Source organism: Zonotrichia albicollis, chromosome 1, assembly GCF_047830755.1.
Source record: "Zonotrichia albicollis isolate bZonAlb1 chromosome 1, bZonAlb1.hap1, whole genome shotgun sequence".
In the NCBI taxonomy this organism is placed as follows: Eukaryota; Metazoa; Chordata; class Aves; order Passeriformes; family Passerellidae; genus Zonotrichia; species Zonotrichia albicollis.
The window spans coordinates 102213573-102236490 of NC_133819.1; the positions used below are offsets into that span (position 1 = coordinate 102213573).

Here is a 22918-nt window from a genome sequence, read left to right on the forward strand (position 1 = left end):
GGTTTCCTCCCAGGGCTGGGGCAGGAAATGCAGTGGTTGCAATACACACAACTGCCAGCCCTCCTAAGCAGTGTCAGCACTGCAAGGCCACTTAGTTTGGCCACAAACACGTAGGTGATTACTGACTTCTGTTTCGGTGTGGCAGATCTGCTGGGAATAAACAGCAAATTACTTGTTACAGAAAGAACAACACTGTTTGGTAGTATTGGCCAAAGCACAATTAGCTCCTGCTCTCCAAATTCTGTTTTTCTGAGACCTAAACACACCACAAAAATTCTAGCTGACAACCGACTACTTTCCTGTGATTTACAGTTACTTCAAATAAAAATGTTTTCAGCTTATTTGTGTTTTGAAGTTACAATGGTAGAAGCCATTCTAGCAAAAAGAGGCATGAGAATGTGTTGCAGCTTGCATTTTAAAGAGGAAGAGATGGGTACTAGAATAAGGAGGCAGCGTACCTGTGCAAAGGAACTGAAAAGAAGTTTATAAAGTTCAGGGGGGTTTATTCTGAGACATTCATGGCCATATCTTGTTACTGTAGCTTACAGTAAGGTAGTATGTTACACTCAGATTCTCAGTTCATGCAGCAACTGTGAATTCTGAGTTCAGCCGGGTGCTCCTTTGGCTTGCCTGCGGGCACTTGAAAACCTGGCTTCAAAAAGTCAAAATACTTTCCTTAAAAAAAAAAAAAAGAAAGAAATAATAACATCCGAACAAATAGTTTACAAACGCTTGGCTCCAAGGGTTGAGTTACCCAAAATGTTCCTTGAAAAAAGACTTAATCATTACTGAATGAATTAAGAGTGCATGAAGCATTCTTTAACAATTTCCTGCTCCTACTCTTTGCTTCTTAGCTTTTCCTACTCTCAACATTACATTCTATGTTGATTTTTTTTTCCTGGCTGCAACTTGCCTAAAATAAAAAAATAAACAAAAATGTACAGCCAGTGGGTCAGATGGGGCTACAGTTCCTCTTTGGCATCAAAGCCTACTAAACTCACAATTCCAAGAAGACTCACACACAGGGCTCATGCCATGTCTGATGTGCCTAGGAGCCCATATCACTACTCCTTTCACACCCAGATGCCAGCTTGAGTGACTCTTTCCCCAGCCCAGGGGGAAAACCCAGGCAGGAGCAGCAGGGAGGTAGCAAGAGGGATGTCTCACACTCAAGAGCTCTTTTGTGCCATTGGTGACACAACTGGCTTTGATATTTGAATTTCTCTTGATGTTCCTATTGTACATTAATCTCATATGACCCTGTTTTGCATAGGCTGCTGTTGTAGGGAAATCATATAATTCAGCTTAGGTTGACAACCTTTTCCCTAAGTCTTTTTCCACAGCTATTTGCATTTACTGTAAGGGCAACAATCACTCTCCCATCTCCCAGGTTTCTGAAAGAAACCCCAACAAACTCAGGCCCTGAAGTCCACTAAAATACATGCACATGTAGAATCAACCAAGGATGCATCACCTGAACAGGTGGTTTCCAGGAAGCAGGGAGGCAGGGGAGGCAGATAGGGTTTTGTTTTTGTTTTTTTTTTTTTGTTTTTTTTTTTTTTTTAAACTATTAGGTGAAATGAAAAATTTCAGCACCTTTCTTAACCTTTGTAAAGGTTGTGTCTCAGCTGCTTGAGTAATAATAGGATGATGCTACAGAGTTACCATAAGCTTTCACGGCATGGCCTTTGCAAGTGACTCTGAGTAACTGACAAGACAGTCTTGAAACTACCTGGCTTGTGTTTGTGCCTCTGATAGCATGCAGACACATGGAAACCAAAGTAAACTAAGTAAAAGTTAATCTTTGAAAGGTTCACTGAGTATTTACTCAGGTTAATGTATAATTTCTGAGGACAAATGCATTTCATGCAAAAATCCCACAAAATAAAAATACCCATATGAATGGGAAACCTTACAGAAGAATACAGCAATCCAATTCATGTGCAAGAGTGAAGTATTTGCTCATATTGCTCTTCTGCTTGCTGAAAAACAACATCTCCCAAGCTGTAAAGCTGTGCTTTCACAGCAAGGACATCCCCTGGGCCATGGCTCTACAGACAGCTGCATGTGCTTCTGCTACACTCACGTGTCTTCAGACAACGACTACACTCTTGACAAAAGATAGAAAATTACTACATAAAAGAGAAAATTTCTAAATAAAATGCCTAATGGTAAAGACTGCATTGAGTGAGACAATGGGACACCAGGAAACATGGAATTCTTATTAGGCTCCCATGTTTGCAAAATAGGAAAATCTCCTAAGAAACAGAAATGGTGCATTTGCCTCTCGTGTGAGGCTTTGATTTGGGTTCTTTCAGTACCTGAAGCTTGTTTTTTGACAGCGCCCTTGTTTTGTTTACACTGCATTGCTGGGATACTCCCTTTGATTCAGCCTGACACACGTGAAGCTCCGCCAGCTTCTGTTCTGCAGTGCTGCTGCTGCTGCTGCACTAAAAATAGCTTCTGCTTGCTTTGGCTCCACATCTAATTTATGGAAACTCACAGAAAAAAAGGCCCCTGTTAGTGGGTGAGCGACGTACGACTCTACAGCCTGTGCTGTTCATCTCACTCGGCCTCCTGAAATGCATCACTGAAAATTTTAAATTTTACCCCGCAGTTAATGGTGGGTAAGGGGAAAGATGAAAATGCTTAATATGCTCAATTTGTTTTTAAGGTGCTTTAATGATAGTTTAACTGAAAATGTCAGACAGTTGGATTATGCAATGTAAAAATGCCTAGAATTTAGAACAGAAATTTTTAATAAGATTACAAACCTCCTGTTTGGTCAAACAGCTTTCACATGTTCTATACAAACTACTTCCCTGTGCCATGAAAGTCATCATGTAAATATGCCCTGAAAGAAATGCCGATTTTACAAACTTTGCCACAGAACTCAAGTCTGCGTGAAACATTTTGCATCAACATAAATCTGACATAGAGCTTTCTCTGAAAAAAATCCAAGTTCATGTTAAACTCAAAATCAAAGTAAGTTCAAGCAAGTGGTTACATCTCTTTCTACAAAAGAATGGGTTTTAATGTTGTAAAGCAAAAATTTTCAGATGTTCATTCATAGTACCACATCTAGGAGTGTCATCAGCTGAACTGGAGTTAGTTTCAAGGGAAAACCAAATTAGAAACAGGGATGGAAGAAGTCTGGTATCTGTATTAATGCACTGCTTTTTAATGGTTTAAATTTGAAGCACTGAAGTAATGAATAAAAATTCCAAAATTGAAAAGCAAGGCCTGTTTCAAGAGTTTTTAGAGTGAGTAAGGAAGGCTGTAAGGAAATTTGGATTCAGATTTTATTTTAGATACAAACCTTAAGTTAAGGAAAATTCAGATGGCTATGAGCAGCTAAAGCAGGGATTTCAAGGCTTTCTCTTGTAAAAACCAGCAAGTAAACTATCTGGCTTTGTCTAGTAAGGCTCCCTGCATAAATTTAGCAGTCTTTATGCAAACTATCAATTTAAGGATTGGTGTCTAAACTGTTATCCAAGTAGGGACATTACTGAGCAACTACCACAGTTAAAAAGGAATTTTCATAAGTCTCAAGAGAGGTTATGAGTTATTGACCAAAAAATTCCAACAGAATCCTGAAACCAGTTTAGGCTGGCTACAGTTAGCTGCTTGTGAGTTACATGACTAAGTAATGGTCACAGTGAGTCTGTATCAACCTACTTATGCAAAAAATACTGGTAATACTGTTACCATTAGAAAGGTCTTCAATTGAACAGGCAATTATTAACTTCAATAACTTTTTTAGTCAAACTCTTTTTTTAACATCCTGCCCTGGTGGGGGGAGGAAAGGACAACCAAAACCTGTTACATGCATATGTGTTCAGAAGAAGGGTATAGTCTATGAGAAGAATGAAAAACAGCGCTCTGCAGAGGAGTTTTTACGTGCAAGTGTGTGTGATGCAGAGGGAGAGGAAGAAAAAGAAGAAATGATATGATTTAATGCTTGCAGGAGTGTCATTTTCCTTTCCACCCTAACCACTGAATTCTTTTATTTTCAAGGAGCTCAAACCAGAGCTTTAAAAGCCTCTTTTTTTTTTTTTTTTTTTTTTTTTTTTTTTTTAACCTGGGGCATATAAACATGAAATTCTGTTATTCTGTTTACATTCTTAATTATGAACAAGTATTGAAAATCCCTGGTCTATCTCCAACCCCAAATCAGTCTGATAGCATTCAAATCAATGTTTACAGTCTGGCACTTGTTGCCTTTGCAGCCTCAGCTCTGTGCCTCTATGCTGCTGATGGAAGTGATGGAAGTGAGAAGCATGAGTCCAACAGCCTAGCAGTGCAATTGCTAGAAAGCAAATGAGAGCTGGGGTGTAGATGTGAGGTCTTAAGCTTAGGAGAGGAGAGAGAGCAGGGGCAGCCATCCCTTTAACCACCTCACACCCTGCTCTGCTCATCTCCCCTATCAGCAGCAGGATAACAGCATGGGAATACAAAGCTCGGCCCTGCCTTAATATAATTCTGAATGTTACATAAGTGCTTGATAAACAAAGCAGGCAGCTAGAAATGAGATAACCTAGCCATGTGTATATTCAGCTGACTACTCACTTAGATTCCCAGCTCATACGCTGTGACTGTGATAAAGGGCAAGAATATGGCCATAAATATCAAACTCTAAAGGCATTCTCGGTTCTTTTAGGACAATGTAGTTTTTAACACCGTGTGCAGGATAAACATGCCAAGATTTTAAATATAGCCAGATTACACTTTTTATTTCCTTTTCCCTCCCCTAGTCCTAAGGAGTAAAATGGTTGGGAACACAGGAAGCATTTTCAAACCATTTTCTGGCCTACCCACAGCAACACAGGACAGTTCACATCTTTTACATGATGTGAACATGTAAAACATGTACATGACCTTCAAAAATGTGCTAGAAACTAAATGGTACTTCTTGGCTTTGTGAACTTAATTCCAGGCAATTAGGCTGAAAGATGCATTATCTAAATGTCTCACTGCACAAAATACACGGGCAGTGTTATGGAAGATCCCAGGAAAAACCCCCAACACAATCTCTAATGTACACCTTCCATGGTCTGGTAAGAAACATTTCTAGCAATGCCAGTTGCAGGTCTTGTCTTACTGATGAATGGAAACAAAAGCATGAGGCCATGAAAAGAAAAGTGAGCCAGCTTCACACTGATAAGCAGCGATTGAACTCTGTATGTTTCTAGTCAATTAAAAACTATTTTTAAAAAACTTTACAAGTGCCTTTAAAAAAAAGCGCACTGCTCCAGAACAGCAACTAGAAAAGCCATGGAAAGGAAAGAAAGAATGCATGGAAAGTGCTGATAAAAATCCCTGAACAAAATGAAACAAACCAAGAACCCCAAATCAGAGTTTAAACATTAGCTACACTTCTAGAAATGTTATCTTAGCTGTACTAAAAATATACATCAAAATTCCCACTACTGCTATCTGAAGCTCCCTTCTGTTGGGCCCTCTTCCTTTAGAGCAAACAAAGTTGTAGTAATAGCCAACTTTCTTCCAACTTCCCCTGTGAACAAGGTCTGCTGGTGGATATAAGCGGTCAACCACTGCCACCAGTTCTACAAACTTCCACACTTCTCTAATCCTATTCATTGTCTTGCCTGGTTTTATTTTTAAGTGGTTTATCAGCACAAGCCAGTATTTTTTGTAACTCCTTGGAGAGGTGCCTGTTACTTCTCACCCATCACCATCTCAGGTCAGACAGGAGGCTTTGTCCAAATGCTACATATTTCTTATGAATCCAGAAGAAAAAGATGATCCTGATCTTCTATATTCAATACGACTGGATTTGTACTTTCTCAAACACTACAACTTTTTTAGAACCACAAACCATTTTTGGCTGCCCTGCACTACAAAAAGAGAAGCACATTCTCCCATCTGGCACAGAAAGCAGTGTTTTTCATGAACAGAGTTTTCAGGGATTTTTTTTTTTTTAATTGGGAAATAAATCTAAATTTTTATGCATGTGTCTGATGTAACTGATGGAAGGAAATTGCTCGCCATGAGATTTATCTTGTAGCTACAAAACATGCCCTGTGGCCATCTGGTCATCTGCTGCAGAGTTGGGGTTGATGAAGAAAAGGGAAACAGAGACATGTTTAATGATCTCTATCCTTTGGGGGCAGAAAAAGGCTTTATTGACCAATTTTATGCCTTGGTTTATCTCAGGCTCAAGCATGGGAAGAAGCAGAGACAAAACTTATCTATGCATGCAATTCTGAAGGATTGACATGGCTCATTTAATCACCTGCACCAGGATGTGCAAGGACCTTTTGAAATTATTTGAAGTTTTCTCAACTGAGAGAATGTACATTTTTACTCCAACTTTGAGATTGTCAGGGTCCAGTTCCAGAGGAACAAGGACCATTCATCAGAACCAGAAAGTCTGGCAGCAGCTATGACATGGTTAAGAAACTGGCTGCTGCAGCAGATGCACGAGGCAGGCCCAAGGACTTCCCTTCTGTCCCCTTCCAAGTTCACACATTGTAAGCAGTAAAATGAAAGCAAGTCAGTACAGCACGCACAGTGGTAGTGTATCATGCTGTGAGATTAAAAATAAGACAGGGAATATTTGTGAATTACAAATGCTGGCTGGTTCAACTCTGCAACGTGCAATCAGCGCTTCCCATAAAGAACTAGTGTGTCATTCAAATATGTTACCATTTATGCTATACCTGCTATGACCCCAGAAATCATTCTCAAAATTATTTGAATTTAATATATCCTCTTAGGAGGACCAGCTACAACACGTGCAAAGTTCTGCACAGGCAGAACCTCCTAGTATCGGTTGGGAAATCCTTATTAAAAATAGCGAGTTTGGTTGAAAATCCAGTGACAACTCTGGAAACTGCTTAAATGTGAACCTTAAATACAAACATGATTTATGCTGGGACTACTCACTGCATGACAAAGAAAACAGCATAAGCCTCACCACTGGAAAACAAGTTTACGTTAAGAGTTGTTACCATTGTTAATTGCTTTCCTTCCAGTTCTATCACATCACAAATCTGTAGATCTTTTTCTAACAGCTTTCAACTACCAACCACAGCAACTAGAAGAAAATACTTATTTTAAGACAATGAAGTATTACACATGAAAGTGAATGCCTACACTGTTTTTGTTCTTATCCCAGAATGGGTTCCCCTATAAAAATCACAGCCACTCAAAAGAGATTTTTTAAAGGTCAGATCAACCAACAGACCTAACAAAATAAAAGTAAAGAAGACTAAGCCAGTTTAGAAAAGGTTATTTCAGAACTACAAAATAAAGAAAATTATTTGAGCTTTAATGATAGGCTTCTCAATTATTCTGAAAAGCCCTTTACATTTTGCAATTCTTCTTCTCTAACTGCAATATTTTGCTGCACTGCCTGCAGTAGACAGGGCAAACAGCAGAGTGGCTGCACTGACTGCATGAAGAGGGATTGCAGTGGAGCTGCTCCCCTGCTAAGAATGAAGAAAGTCATCCCCACCATGGCCTGTGGTTGGAGGAGATTACTGAATATGTTTCTCCAAAGCCTTTCTGGAAAAGTCTCTCAGGAAGAGCTCTGTATTGATGCAGCCATGTTGATTAAGGGTGTGACTCTTCTCACGCTCCTCTTCTGATAACACCTCAGAGAAGGCCAAGCTTTTCTGTAAGGCACCCAGGTGCCTTTCTGCAAGTCCACCCAGGTCTATTGCTTTGCATGCCTAAAATGGCCAGGTGGCAGATGAAACTGTAATATAGTTTAATCAGCAGGAAACTAAATAGCATATATAATCTTAGCAGTCAATCCTACAGAAGGACACTGCCTACCTGCACTGTATTTACTAAAAAAAGAGATGCCTTCCTGCATCTATTCTAAATGCAATAACCACAGATTACACTGAGTTACCCATTTTAGAGAGAGATTGTTGCATCTAACAATTCAGAACCCTGAATGATCACTTTCTCCCTGAGCTGTTGGATCACTGGAAATCCAAACAGCTCCTGCATGAACTCTTCTAACTGATACGATGGATACACTGGTCCACTGCCTTCACTGATGCTTCTGAAATGCTTCTGAACTAACTACCAGGCAACCTTCTGAAGATAATGTTTTTTGGCGAGTTAAACTCATGTGGGTGCTTTCTTATAAGCTAGCTTGGCTCCTCACTAGCATCCTCCATGGAAAATACTCTTTCTATTAAGAGAAGCATCTGACATTTGGATGGGTGTATTATGTTTGTTTTACAGAGTCTAAAGCAAATAACCCTCAAAGCCATTACTGGAAAATATCTACATAAATATCTACATTGTTCCCGACAGTTCTACAAGCATTAATGTTGGTCATAGACTTCCCACATTTAAAAGCTCTTTGGTGTCTGCATTTCACAATGAACAACTCAGGCTTTGTCTACGTTTGGCACACAGTAAAAACGCACTGACTACTGAACACAGTTTTACTGTTATTATAAATAGGGAAAATAGTTCTTAATGACGTTTGAATTGGTCACATTTTACACACTGGTCCTTATGCACATGAAAGACAAAACTGTGAGCTAATTCCTTTCCAACATGGTGTATTTTGTCACAGTGGACAGAGAACTGAGCTGGTTAGAGAATTGAACTGGTTAGGGAAAAATGTTCCTCAATCACTTTCTAAATTTTCCTCTGCTGTTTAGAGGAATTTGCAACAATCTCTGCATCACAGATTACATAAGATGGTTATGCTGCTTTACTTCTGTCCTTAATTCTAAGGTAAATATTTTCCTAAAAACTTGAAAACATCTGCAATATTAAACAAAATTTCAAAATATTTAATTTATAAAGTGGAATGAAAAAATATTGGCTGCATTTATTTTACTTTTACAAAATCTGACTATTAGGATTCACATCCCAGCTTTTACAAACTTTTAGTTTGCTCTCATGTAAAGCTGTAGTGAAATGGAGCAGAGTTCATTTGATGTGCTGTACAGTGAGAATTGAGAAGGACCAGATCTGTATCTGTACCACACCAAACACCAGGAAGTATTGAAGCTCTCCTGATATTTTCTAGACAGAATAATGATGTCCTCGGGAAAGAGTGGCACCAGCAATTACTTCACTGCAATCAGAAAGACAAACTGATATCTGTGACTGCACTGTACTGAAAAAGCCTATGACTCCTCCACAGTAACCTTTAATATCAAACAGAGTAACAGCTTTTACAAGGTCTTAAGAAAGGCACTACCCTTTTTATTTTCACAGATAGCTGAACTGAAAGACATGTATAAAATACCCAAGGTCAAACCAGGTAATGCACTGTTGATTAAAGCTACATTTCAAAGCTCTCCTTCCTGATCTAGTTTGCCCTTTTGCTTCTCCTGTGTAAATAAGGAAGACAAAAGTCATAAGAAACTGAAGTAATGCATAACAGATACCACAAATCAGCATGATACATGATTACAGCCTGCTGTGAGCAGCTCACAAATTGAGGAGAATTCAAACAATAGCACATGTTCTGTGATTTGGACATTGAGAATTCCCTTGACTCCTTTTCCTGTGAGCAAGCCATTGAGAAACACTGACATTTGGGCAATAAAAAACGCACCAAGAGAACACTGACTGCCCAATACAACTGCCATTGTGGTTTTCTTAGCTGTAAACTGATTCCTCCCCCTTCATCTCCACTGCTGATTTGTCACAGCTCCTTCAACCAGTGCTGACAGCAGGCCATTCACATCACTGTGCATTGTATCACACACAGAGTTTCAGACTCATCCTTAGAAAGGCATCTAACTGTATCTCAAACTACCAAAAAGAAAAATAGAAATCAACATGCCATAATTTGCAAAGGACAGTGAGCAGGGGATAAAGAAAAATCCAAATTAACAAAAGAGGATGAATGCTTTCAATTTAGTCTCATTCTTTAAATGGAACAGAATATTACAAATGGAAGAGCCAAAAGACCTATATACTTTCACTAACTGGGCTTAGGAATAAGTCTGCTGTAAAACCAACAAATGAGATCAGTGAAAAAACAGTTTCCATAACATTTTATCTTACCATAATCAAAGAACTTAACATGGGCAGAACAAAAATCAACCTTGAGCTTTGTGAACAGAACACAATGCAACATGGGCACAATCATTCCAAGAAACCAAAGCGAATTTACTCCTAATTCCATCTTGCATAAGAACAGAAAGTCATGCAGTGACATGAAAGGACTGTTTTTTTCTTAAATGGTGAAACACTGCTGTTTGTGCTACTCTAGGAATACACACAATACTGGACCACCATTCTTTGTTTCTGAGTCTGCAGAATATCTCCGGCATGATCTGACTACAGTGTGTCAGTGCAGTACAGGGCAGTATAGCTGCAGATTTGGCTCTATATCCCATCTCAGCATGCTCTTCTGAAAGGCATTCCCCCCAAATAACCCATGGAATATTTATAAGCTGGAGACTAAAGTGTGCCTCTGGGAGGGAATGGTACAGGGGAAGTGATACAGGGCACTGCAAGACAAGGAGCTAAGAGGCAGAGCCCCATTTGGTGCAGAGGGAAGAAAGGGAAGGAAAGCACCTTGTTTCCAGAGTTCCCTTACTTTCTCAAGTTGGTAGAAGATCTGGAAGTCATCACCCTGGGGAGAAATACTCTGTATTATCTGCACCCGTGTAACACATGCACTATTGCTCACACAATTGTATATACAGAAAGAACCTTGCTGCAGAAAACTGCATCTGGCAAGTCACTTCTAGCTCAGAGCACCAAGCAAGGCATGCAGATGAGTGAGTCACAGATCTGAATTGATACCTGCATTACATTTAACTCCAAGGAGATAAATGTTGAAAAAGGTCTTGAGTTTAAACATGTGAGCAGCTCCTGGGAAGAAATGCAAAACCCAAACTGGGACCCCATTATGGAATAAAAAGACAATGAAACAGCTGCAAAGAAAGGGAAGCCCCTCATGTGCACAGCCATGCTGTGCTGTCTCCTGGCACAGCCCATGTCACTCAACACCTTCCACTGTTGGTGGGAAGCATTTTTATTGCTTTTCCTGTTTTAAGTATGTTGAAACTCAATGTAATTCCATATATTTCCTTTCCTTCGCACTCCTTAGTGGTCTCCAGTTCACAACAAAGAGAAGACTAATTTCAATGCCCTCTTCTATTTACATTTTGAGAAACTATTAGGATTTGATTATTTATCTTTTAGCAAGGGAGAAATAAGTGGAGTCCTAACATTCCCCAGAAATGAACACAAGCGCTTCATCCAACTGGGCAGTTCAGGCTTTAAAAATTTCTGTTGAGGCCATATAACTGGAGAAGGAATGCTCCTTCATTGAAAAGGTAGCTTCTTACAGACAAAGAGGTCTTCAAAAAAATAAATATTTTAAAGATTATGTTTCTAGGAAGTTTGTATCTTGAAGCCAAGGGTCTACTTGTTACTTTATTTCTGTCATCATCTGAGAAGTAAGTTACCTGCCTACTTTTAAACTACTTAAAAGCAGAAATGCACATAAAGCCTAATCTTTGATTTGTTAATAGTTTTATTATTTATACACAACAGTTGGGAATTTCCAGCATACTCCAATAGGAGCTTCTGATGGATTCTTTTCACTTGAGAATCATGAAGGAAGAAGGAATTTACTAATAAGATGAAAACATCTGTTCTGAAAGCAGTGCCCATTCCCCGCCCCCCTCCTTTTTTTTTTCCTGCTGGTATGCTTTGTCTGATTACATTGATACATAAAATAGAAAAGAATTAAATTATTAAGAAAAGGTCAAAGAAGGATTGGGAATAGCAGTTAGATAAGCCAACCTTACACACCCAGGTAGATATGCAAGACATCTCATCATGACTGACAAAAATGACACATTACCTTCTATCTCAATTGCCCAGAGGCCCAAATCATAGAAAATGATCAATTTCTCAAGAATAAAACAATGAACAAACAAAACTGGGTAAAGCAAAGAAACGGATCTGAAGTTATTAGTAAGTGGAGAGAAAAAAGGGAAATATGTCAGCCACCAGATTTAAATCAAGACCACAATTAAGCAATAGGTCTGTGCACTGAAACAGAAGAAAAAAGGCAATGCAAGTAAAAATCCAAACATGCTGGATTCTGCTCAGAAGACTTTCAGCCAGTGTTAAAATAACTGTTACATATGTGTAAGGTGAAAAATCTCCAGAAAATAAGCAGCTTTTATGCTGAAATCTCTCCAAAAGAGTGTGATAGTGAGATATGCCTCTGACTCCATTTTAAGAGAGAAAATTGATAAAACATCAGTGATCCTGAACCTTTCAGGGGCTGGAGAAAGCCAGTAAGTTCCCATGAAGAAGCCATGATCTTTTCCACAGGTTTTCACTGATTTCTATAGAGGTACAGGGAATTACTGAGTATTGTGCTTAAAAACCAGTGATCTTCATTTCACTAGGGCAAAGAGGACAGCACCACACTGCTTAAAAGACAAGCACCTGTCTCAGTGCTCTGAGGTCCACATAGCAATTTATAAAACTAGAATCAATCCTATTAGAGGCAGAATGAAACTGAGACTTTTTGCTTGGAAAGCCTTTCCTATTTCTCCTCTGGAAAAAAGTGTACTTGTGCTCCTAGCCTACTATTGCAGATAACACCCATCTTCTGGAACAATGAGGCTGAGATGAAGAAACCTGTCTTGCTTGTGAATAAAGACATTTGTCTTAAGCTCATCCCACAGGCTGAAAGGTTTAAAATTAAATGCTTTGGACCTGTCCTTCAATTATTTCCTTTCTAAAGAAATTAATGGAATACATAACTATTTACTTTTTGTTATTTCTTTCCTCTTTTAAGGATTTTTTCCTATATTTCAGTTTTTGTGGTCTTCTGTGTATTTCTGATAACCTCACAGTATCCATGCCATATCCACATCTCATGTTTACTGTAACTGCCTTTTAGCCAGGCTACCCTGATTGCTCAGAATCCAACTGTGCATTTACTCAGGTTTCTGAACATTCACCTGCACTGTGCTCTTCATACGGTGTGGAAATAAAAGATCTCACTAGCAATGTCTCCTTGGTTGTTTCCAGGATCTTTTGTGATGCTTTGTTCTTTTTCCCTCCTCATATCCATTCTGCTCACTTCCATCAGGACACAGGCTAAGCCCCCTCAACATTGTGCAATCCCATACATTTAACATTTGCCTCATTAAAGAGACATAACAGACTGAATTCCTGCCAAAAATACTTGGTGCTTTATTCCTTTTGCTTTATTTGTGAACCCATATTTATTATTCTCGCCCACATACAATCTTCTCTTTTCATCTTCTTTTCATCCTCTAAAAAGGTATAACTTGTTTACAACTTAGTAAAAGCATGCCTAAATAATTTTTAATAATAATTTAATCATTCTTTCAACATACTGTATATTATGATGATCTCCCTGACACAGGTATACAATGGTATATTTATAAATAAATTAACAAATTTCTATGAATAAGCTTTAATAGAGGTCTCACTCTTGTTATTTTTACATAACATAATTTGCTGGTTACTATCAGGTCAAAACCCCTAAATTTTGCCTGTGTTAGCTGTGCTCTCTGCACCACAATCTCCTCTGGAGAACCTCCCACCTCGACCTCAGCCCCTGCTGACAGGAGCTGCCAACAAACCTCAGAGGAAAGGGGTGACTAACCAGCGCAGAACACGAGTTCTGCTGTGATGCAAAACAAAACCAAACAAAACCACTAAACCCCCAAAAACAAAGACTTCCATGTTGTTAAAAGAAAATGAAACCTGGGGAAACTAGTGACTACATTTGACCTCCTTTTTTTGAAGAATTGTGACAATGTTGATGTAATGAAATATAGTTTACTACTATCAGTTCTGTAGAATGTAGAAAAATGCTTCCTGGCACACACTTCTTTAGAGAAAAGCTTTTCAAACCCACGATGTTTGTGGTGAAAAGCAAGTTTATGGCAAACTTGCTGGGAAAAAAGATTTCTAAGATCCTGACAATGTAAGGAAATAGGACAACCAACTAAAGGAATATACAAGTCATACTGGATCAACAAGTTCTTTTACACTTAAAGCTTACTTCTACATTCCCTGAGCAGAATAAACTCTGGTGGTAACACTGCTCTAGAGCATTCTACTACTCTTTAATAAACTGTTTTAAAATAATTGCTACAGTAGTGTTGGCAATTACATGTTTGACATAGTTGGGCCAATAAATAAGTTGAGGCCAAGAAATTCCACCCATACTGACAATTAAACTTCTCCACAATGTAGTTGGGAAGGAAACTTCATAAAGAATAACTATCCAAATTCTGCACCAGTAGGATTTCAGGATGCTAACAATCAGAATGCAGATCTTCCCAAACTCATTCTTCTAAACCAAATGAAAGGTAGTGAACCCCTCTTAAAGAAAGACAAAAAGCAGCATAGGGGCAAAAGCAGGGAAAAAAGAGATAATAAAGAGTAGCAAGAGATTTTGGTCAGGAAATGTAGTTAAGGGTTATTTTGATATTCAGTCCAAATTATTTACACAAACAAATATCTGAAAAACAAAACAAAACCACCCAGCCTCCCTGCCACATTCATGAAAGAAAACCAAAACTGAAAGGTTGTTCTCAGAAAATCCATACAGCTGATTTCAAGATTCACCTTTCCATGCATTAGCATTTATATGTGAAAACTGCTAAAACTCACCTCTCTTTTTTGATTACAATTAATGGAATTATCAGGGAAGTAGTAAGAGGAGGAACAACTAATTTATGAACCAATTCTAGAAGTAATGATCTTTCAGAAATTTTATTATTTGGTATGTCCATTAAACAGGATGACTACTGATACGTCTTACACGTATTTTCTTTTCCACTGCTTAATTTAGGCACAAATTAAACTTTAGGTTGAATCTCACAATGTAACAAACAATTCTAATTGAATCAGAAAGAATACTTTTACAAAAGACACAACTGAAACAATTTCTCTAAAGTAAAATAAACCTTTAAAAAATTCTGGCAGCACCACTGTTGTCTTGTACTAAAGTGAACAAAATTAGCTTTAACTTAATTATAAGAAGTAGAGAGATACCCTTGCATTGCTTAGTTTCCCAGTCTGATTTGTCTTAAAACTGGGATTACAACCAAACTGATAAATACCATGACTCTATTTTGGTTTAGTCTGAGGTGTAAAATTTATTTTTCAAGCATAGATGCTTAGTCTTTAGATTTTTTCAACACAGTATCAACTGTATTTAATTTTCTTATTTCTTAACTTCTGCATTCCACCATCTTTCTTTTTCCAAATCTGTCAGTGCAGCGTTAATTTAGAAAAACACAGCCACCCAAACCCTGGCTTCTCGTAGATCCTAACATAAACAAGGCTGTGTACATCTATTAGTGCAGAGCAGGCTGTGTATGCAGTCTGGCCAGCGAGTGGTTTCTTAAGGAAGAAATATGACTCTTGGCCTTTCTTTATCCCGTCATGTGAAACTGACTACTTGAAAAAAAGAAAAACTGACCATCCCTAAGTGAAAAAATGCATGTGGCATTTAAGAAAACTTAAAATATAAATAATTTGACAGTATCCCATATAATCTGCCATTAAATTTTCAATGTTCTTCTTTTTTAAGCATTTAACTCACAGTTATTATACAATTGTTATATTAAATTCATTATGTAAACATGCATTTCACTGTAGGTTAGGTTTAAAGTAAGAGAATTTAGAACACACTTTTTCTATAGAGCATAGTAAAAAAAAATTCCCATAGACAGAACTTAAAATACATTTGTGTTACATAATGATTAATAAGGTGATGTGTTCTTTAACCAACTAATCTCTGCCACTGAGAACATGCACACACTCAGTAATGAATTGTAAATGAACAGATTGAATTAAATTCTTAGAAATGGAATAAATATAAATGACTCTCAATGTTCCCTGCAATATAATGAAGCTGGCTTTGGTCATAGTTTACTCTTTCTCCCACGCATACACTGGAAGAGTTCTAAAGCAAGAACAGCACATAAATAACACCACAATTGGCAGAATGACCCACAACTTCCTTCTGAAATCCACTCATAAATCCTGCATGCAGATTCTAGATAACCATCATCAGCAGTTTTACTTCATTTGGAGACATTTTGAGATGCTGACCCTGAACAATGATTCATAATCAGGATTTCTGGAGTTAAGCTGCATCAGCGTGTTTACTCTACTCTTTCTTTAATTTGCCAATAGGAATACACATATTTTTAAGATTCTCTTCATTGGCAGTTATCTGTACTCTAGATAAGATATAAACGTTCAAGGCAATTTCAAAGTATGCTGATTAACTCTGCTATTTTCCTTTCCTATGTTTTAATAACTACTTCTATGATTTTAATGTGCAAAATTCAAACAAAACGTCCCTCAGTGCAGTCCAGTCTTACAGAGAAGCCTTCCCTTCTTGCTGCTCAGTATCCCAGAGTCTGGTCATTTTTGCCAGTCACACTGGCCCACTGTGCCAGCTCACTGATTCAGCCCTGTACCAGCACCTATTCACATCTGTCCTCACTGCTGGGATGCAAAATAAACACAGTCTTTTCTCTTTTAATAATAAATGCAACAGAAGGCTCTTTGTAATAAAAGATATTGATGCTTTAAGAGTGGATATGCTGAGGGTAACACTGCGTATCTTGGTGCTTCAGCAGTCTTTTGATCGGGCTTGAAAATCTGCTGAAATCTGTCTAAGTCAAATTTGTTGTATTGCAAAAGCCTGTAGTTTAACTCTGTAGAAAGGATATTGGAAAAATATATCTCCAAATTAAATACAGGATACTAATAGAGAAAACTAAATGCAGACAAGCTCAGCTGATGGACCTGCTTGCAATTCTCCAATTTGCTGAATGGATTACACTTCCAAACGAGGCTGAGTTGCCATGTTACACTAACATGTCCTGCACCTATTATTGCCCTGTGTGTGCAGTCAGGAAAAAAAAACTAGGAAAAACATTCATCAGTTGTTCAGGAAAAAGTGAAAAATTTGATGACTAGGGGAGGAAAGAACTCTTTCCTTGACAGAATAAAGCCAGCTTTGCTGTATTTTTTTGAAGAAAACATTGTCTAATAAAAGATCAAAAAGAGTCAAAGTGTACTTTCATGCATCTGTCATGACTCTGCCTGGTCTTTAGATTTTATTACTCCTTTAAATTGAGGTTAGGGAATATTTTCTGTTTTTCTGCCTTTGACTTTCAACCTTTTTGCTTGTTCTAAAACCGCAGGAAACAGAACCAGTCATACACAGTGAAGCATGTGGGAAAATGTATGGTTTAAATTTATGTTTGAGCAGCCCATCGAGGGCAGCTTAAACAGTTCTCCAGTGGCTATTAGTTAATAAGAAAAAGTATTTGTCACATCAATTTTAAAAGGCAGAGAAGGTGCTGTGTTTATAAACTACCTTCTATCTTATTTTTATATTTGAAAAGTGCTATTGTCTTCTCTAGGTATGGAAGGCATATGTGAACCAAAGTGGTTTAAACAGGGGGGTACATGCCTCTTTCTGAAGGGTATTTTCATACTGCTTCATCCTCCAAACTGAAAATGCAAATGCACTTTGGAGGTTTCTCCAGCTACTTCTTATTCCATATCTTTGTACTTCTAAATACTAGGATTATAACATCTTGGTTACATTTTGATCACCAAAATTAAGACAAAATTGGTTAATCTAATAATTTTTGTTTTGTAAGCGAAGGCAAAAAGGGGAACAACAACAACAACAAAAAAATCACAGCAACACATGAAATGGTTATTTCACAGAATTCCCAGTGCATATTTTAAGAAACCACAATTCTGCCTCTTGAGAGTGTGGTCTATTAGTTAGTAAACAGTGAAAAATGCAAGCATTACACACTGGAGAATGACTTCTGTCCTATCTGGCAGCCACCTCTGTTTAGAAGACTCATCAGTGAGGCTAAAGTGATTACTCTATAAATATAACCTCTCTCTTTTTTTAAAATTATTATTAAACAACAATTTAGTGGCTGGTTAAGTCTTATAGTTTAGACCAGGTAAGTGGAGAAAACTTGTTCATGAATTAACCAAACAAAATTTGCTTCTAACTTAAGCAATTAATTTTTAAGGTTTGAAAGTGATACTGCATGAGAAACTTTAAAAGGAAAAAATGAAGAAATTTTATCATCACAATGAGTTGTTTATATATGAACCAGAATAGATGGAAGAAAATAATATTATGGTTTTCTTGTATCACCAGAAAAATTTAGTTATTGAAATCTCATTACATGAAACATTTCATACTAATACTTTTCTTGTGTTCTATAAGTAAGAATTATTAGTCCTATATTTACTAAGCACTTACCAAATGTAAAAAGAATCACTGCTTTAAAAAATGTTCTCTAGATAACAACAGCAACAATAATAACAGTGCTTAGCTTAATTAATCATAAATCTATCCACATTTACTTCACTGTCCCTTATAAAGAAAGAGTATACCAATACACCTGACTGCTATGCCACACTAGACAAAAAAGCAGAGAATGCCAAGGCAGCTTTTCTGACCTCAGCCTATAGGAGGGAACTCACTGATGACTGTGCATGCCAGCAATTAAACCTCATGTCTAGAAGAGTGCAAGGCAAGGCAAAAATATGCTTGGTTTTAGGAAGTGCCGCTGTTGAGAAAAGAATTATCTTTTTTCTCACATTGAGAGTTGAATCTGTGGACAACAACAGAACAGAACAACAGAACTCAACAACCCAAGAGTTGGGGTTTTTTTAATTTTATTTTATTACTCTACCTAATATAGGATAGACATCTCAGAAATTGGCTGAAACTCCCCCCAGGACAGAATGACTGCAAAGAAAAAGAAAATCTGTGTCTTTTCCATCTGTATCAGCTCAAATATAAAATCAATCTCCTTTGGCCAAGCTCACATCCCTTGTGTTTGCTTTCCTGAGAACTTGTATAATGAAGTTTTATTAGCCCCAATGTTCACACAGAGACCAATTTAGGCCTTCACACTTGAGTAGATCAGAAGTGGTCAGGAAAATTTTGTCAGGGAAAGAAGACTGATAAAATGGGGCAAGTACTGGTTGAGGGTAGGGTTCCCTTAAAGTCTTGGTCTAGTTCCTATTCCAAGGATCTCAGTGAGCTGAGTGAAACCCTTTTGAGCCAGGGCCACTCATGAACACACATGCTGCTATTTGCATGTGAACACAGTGAAACAAAATTCTATTCTAAAACTTTCTAATAAGCCTAAAAGGAGTTGTTTTTTTTATTTCTAACAATAACAGCTTGAACTTGAGCTCTGTGTGACCTAAAAAGAGAACTGAATGTTTTGCTTTTGTCTTTTCTGTCCCCTTCCCAAAGTGCCTAGCTCTGCTGGTCTACTCTGGTGCTCTAGCACTACCACCTTTCCCTGGCAATGTCTGAGCACTGCAAGTATCCCCACACCTTTTTTCTGATCACTGAAAGTAATTTTAGCAAGCCACCTGACAACCGAGTAGCCAAAACTAAGTTAGCTCAATGCTTACTTTATGGAAACAACAGGTGGACATCACCAGACTGGGGGTGCCTGATATTCCCCCCAAGGATGACTGATGTTCTGAATTGAAATTTTATACCTCTTTGTTGCCACATAAATTAATTGACTTAAATTTACGAAGTTTTTAAAGGCATAATCAACTCACTAGCTTTTTTCTTTTCATTTTTTAATTGGAGGCCATCATACCTGAACCTTTATTTGTTTTGTTTTGTTCTGCATTTATTGAATTTTTCTTTGTGGTTCCCATCCATGGATACAATAAAATTTGGGTATTTGGTAACCAGTATAAAGAAACTGAAATATTAAAAATGGAGCTGTATTCATCATACGGGAAATTACCTTTTAGAAAACTGTCCTAGAATCACAGGAAAATTTTAATTTCTGCCTATTGTTTATATACTAGACAGTTCAATGCCAAAGCTTCTCTAGATCACAATCTGAAAGTCCCTCATAGACCTAGAATTTGCTGAATTTAAACTATGTGAAAACAGACAAAAAACACAGTTTGAATAGAGTTCAAATAAGTTAAAGTTAGATGGGAGATTTATCATCATAAATAGAATAAATCTGCTGAAATGTGTCCAAGTCAAATGGGGACACAACTAAATAAAATCAACTTTTCAAAGTAAGTATCAGTTTTTGAGATTAAACTTGAAATTTACCTTGTAAGAAATATTAAATCAGATGACAAGGAAAACAATAACCTGTCAATTTTATGATATTAATCTCGAAGAAATATATGAAGGTCATTAAGGAAAGAAGATGGTTGATGGCCATGCAATAATACTCCCTCCAAGAATTACATAAATGTCTTTGTAGCTGGTGATAAAGAACAATCCTGATCTTTGCTGACCTCTGGCTTTGCCATAGATTTGTATTTGCTACAAATATCACGTGATGCATCAACATGATGTGTGCACTAAACGTATTCCTTAACAATGGAAGAAGTGAGATACATAAAGACTCATGTAAGAATATTAAAATGATTAAAATGATTAAATGAGTGAGAATGAGGGAAAAGCAGACCCCCATTCTCATTGCCATGAAGGAACAGTATCCTGATAATTTGAAAGGGCATTGAGGATCAAGGAAAATTAACTTTCAGGCATAACATAAATAAAACATTTGCCTCTGTGTCCTTCTACTACCTCTGATTCCAGCAAAATACTTCTCCCACAGCAATGAAGAAAATTAGGTTAAGTTTTAAAAATACAGAAGCCCTGTACTGTAGCCAAATTAAACTATTCCAAAATACACTGTATTTGCAACTCATTTAACAGTCAGCAAGTTTGGTCACTGACATTATAATTTGCTAATAATGCTTTTCAGTATTCTTAAGCCAGCCACCCAACTTGTAGTCCAATGATATTTATAACTCATGCTGGGATTTTTTAGGTTTGGCTTTGTGTTTTTAAGCTGAGAAGTGGTGACCTACTGATAATGTTCTTCCTTCACTACTAAACAGAAGATTAGGATTTAGCTGATGGCATGGGATGTTTTCTCCTAAAGCAGAGTAATGGAAACACTGCAGATGTTTCAAAGTCCCACAGTAAGCATGTGTATCAGCACTACACTCCTTCCCTTTTGCCCTTCACTAGTGAAAAATGACCATGGACAGGTTCTGAGAGAAATGCCATACGCTCCTGCTGAGCCAGAACACAGCACCCTCACCCTCTGTATTTCCTAAGTGCATGAAAGGACTGGTGTGTAGGTACCAGAACTGCATTTCCAACCTCTGCTCACAAGCTCTCAGTTATGAGGAGGAGATGACCCCACCACCCTGACAAATGTCCATCCACTGCTAGCACAGAAATGTTCTTCTGAGTGTAGGAGCAGATAAAAGCTGGGTGAATTTTCAGCATCCTTCTGTCACAATTATACTTCAGTGTTTGAAATCATCAATATCTGTGAGAAAAAGACTGTTTGATCAGGTCACTGACACAGCTGTACCTGAATTTCAAGTTTCTGCTCTAAGACTGAAGGTGTGTAAACAAGGATAAGTCACTCAGCTGTTATACTTTCAGGTAGATCATGACATGAAAAGCACAGATACACTCAAGGAATATTTAAATATCAAATGATACTTTATAACTGGTCTTGAAGGTGAAGAATTATACAAATGCAGTCACTACTATAACAAATAATCTTGGATAAAGGAAAAGCAAGCTAGTTAAAAGTTATGAAGAAACGTAGAAAAAAAAGGTTTTAAACTTGCTTTAACCTTTTACAGAAAAAGGTAGGATATAGTTCTCTGTTCCAATACAGTGGACTTAATTCTAGATCCAGTTTTTTTCCCTCATTTGTGTTTTGGTTTTGGACACAACATGAGACCCAACATTCTTCCTGTCAGAACCTGTAGACAGGCATCATTTTTTAAAGGGAAAACACACCACCATTAACACTATAATTTGGTGTATTCCTGATTTTGTGTGGCCCTTTCAGCACCATTTTGCAAGTAGGATTGTGAGACCTTTATTGATCTTTGAAGTAGGGTTCATATTCATGTATTTTAAATATGCACTGTTTTCTTGGTCTGATGTTTTAGTGTGTGAATAGATATGATAAACAGTCAGTCTGCACTTTTCAGCAAGCACAACTCAGATCTGTACTATGGTGAGTGAGGGCAGAGAGGAAAGCCACTGATTACAACCTAGGACAGCTGTCTAAGTCTCTCTGTGTACAACCACTGCTTTAATTTCCAGCTACTCTGGATTGTGAGCAAATGCCCAAGGTTTGGTAAATGCACTGAGGTCAAATGAGTTCCTTCATACACATATCTAATTTTTCCTCACTTCCATGTGCTGATGAATCATTTTTTCCCAAAAATGGTCTGGAAAGAGGGAAAACAAACTCCAAAATTCCCCACTGTGGCAGAAGCATGACAAGTCTTTTAGTGACATGGACCTATTCCCCTGCTTCAGGCTCAGCAGCAAGAGCAGAGAGGAGGGAAAAACAAAACACTGAGTGCAAACACAGACTTGTGGCATTGCTGCTGACCATCCTGTCAATGAGATAAATTGTAGCCCACTGGAGTGTGTTCTCTGGAAACCCTAAATCCCATAGAACTGCATGAGTATGTTCTGGCAACAGTGGTTCCCATGAAATGTGTATTTTCCATGGAAATCTAACTCAGACCTGTGTTACTATCAAGGACAGCTGAGTTTGTAGCACTTGTAATGTTAACAGACTACTTTTTGATTAATAGGTTTTCATCACTGTACTACGTATTTATGATTTGCACCTTCACAACCTGCTACTCTTCTCAGAATATTTCTGACCAGACTGAATCTGTTTACACATTTTGAATGTGTTACATACATCTGTACTACTTCACTTTAAAGGACAGAATACCAAATGTACCACTGTCTTTAATTAAATACTGCTTATAATTTTTTCCACCTAGAAAATGTATTAGTAATGCAGGTATGCATTTGGTTATGTAAATGTCT

General features: G+C 37.7%; 1 protein-coding gene across 2 annotated transcripts in view; it reads right to left on the reverse strand.

Annotated features, from left to right (window-relative positions):
* Positions 1-22918, reverse strand: part of GNAL (G protein subunit alpha L) — a 182246-nt gene that overhangs the window by 33231 nt on the left and 126097 nt on the right. The window lies entirely within an intron of this gene.